The sequence below is a fragment of the Lipophrys pholis genome, assembly GCF_963383615.2.
Source record: "Lipophrys pholis genome assembly, chromosome: 14".
NCBI lineage: Eukaryota > Metazoa > Chordata > Actinopteri > Blenniiformes > Blenniidae > Lipophrys > Lipophrys pholis.
Window position 1 is genome coordinate 28,755,802 of NC_137633.1, and position 1,859 is coordinate 28,757,660.

The following is a 1,859-nucleotide window of genomic DNA, read 5'->3' on the forward strand; positions in this document are numbered from 1 at the left end:
GGTTTGGTTCTCAAATACTCTAATGAACAGAGTCAACATACTGATCGTGCATGTTAGCTCTTCATATCGTGTGTGTGTGTGTGTGTGTGTGTGTGTGTGTGTGTGTGTGTGTGTGTGTGTGTGTGTGTGTGTGTGTGTGTGTGTGTGTGTGTGTGTGTGTGTGTGTGTAAATCCACATTGCATCAATCCTGGCAAGTTGTATGTCAACTGGATGTGGGCCAGGTCGGGCAATGATGGTACTGTTTATATGATGGTACTGTATATATGATGGTACTGTTTATATGATGGTACTGTTTATATGATGGTACTGTTTATATGATGGCACTGTTTATATGATGGTACTGTTTATATGATGGTACTGTTTATTGTATATATGATGGCACTGTTTATATGATAGCACTGTTTATATGATGGTACTGTTTATATGATGGTACTGTTTATTGTATATATGATGGCACTGTTTATATGATAGCACTGTTTATATGATGGTACTGTTTATATGATAGCACTGTTTATATGATGGCACTGTTTATATGATGGCACTGTTTATATGATGGTACTGTTTATATGATGGCACTGTTTATATGATGGTACTGTTTATATGATGGTACTGTTTATTGTATATATGATGGCACTGTTTATATGATGGTACTGTTTATATGATAGCACTGTTTATATGATGGTACTGTTTATATGATGGCACTGTTTATATGATAGCACTGTTTATATGATGGCACTGTTTATATGATGGCACTGTTTATATGATGGTACTGTTTATTGTATATATGATGGCACTGTTTATATGATAGCACTGTTTATATGATGGTACTGTTTATATGATGGTACTGTTTATATGATGGCACTGTTTATATGATGGCACTGTTTATATGATGGCACTGTTTATATGATGGTACTGTTTATTGTATATATGATGGTACTGTTTATATGATGGTACTGTTTATTGTATATATGATGGCACTGTTTATATGATAGCACTGTTTATATGATGGCACTGTTTATATGATGGCACTGTTTATATGATGGTACTGTTTATATGATGGTACTGTTTATATGATGGTACTGTTTATATGATGGCACTGTTTATATGATGGCACTGTTTATATGATGGCACTGTTTATATGATGGCACTGTTTATATGATGGTACTGTTTATTGTATATATGATGGTACTGTTTATATGATGGTACTGTTTATTGTATATATGATGGCACTGTTTATATGATGGCACTGTTTATATGATGGTACTGTTTATTGTATATATGATGGTACTGTTTATTGTATATATGATGGTACTGTTTATATGATGGTACTGTTTATTGTATATATGATGGTACTGTTTATATGATGGCACTGTTTATATGATGGTACTGTTTATTGTATATATGATGGTACTGTTTATATGATGGTACTGTTTATATGATGGCACTGTTTATATGATGGTACTGTTTATTGTATATATGATGGTACTGTTTATATGATGGCACTGTTTATATGATGGTGTTTATATGATGGCACTGTTTATATGATGGCACTGTTTATATGATGGCACTGTTTATATGATAGCACTGTTTATATGATGGCACTGTTTATATGATGGCACTGTTTATATGATGGCACTGTTTATATGATGGTACTGTTTATTGTATATATGATGGTACTGTTTATATGATGGTACTGTTTATTGTATATATGATGACACTGTTTATATGATGGTACTGTTTATTGTATATATGATGGTACTGTTTATATGATGGCACTGTTTATATGATGGTACTGTTTATTGTATATATGATGGTACTGTTTATATGATGGTACTGTTTATTGTATATATGATGGTAC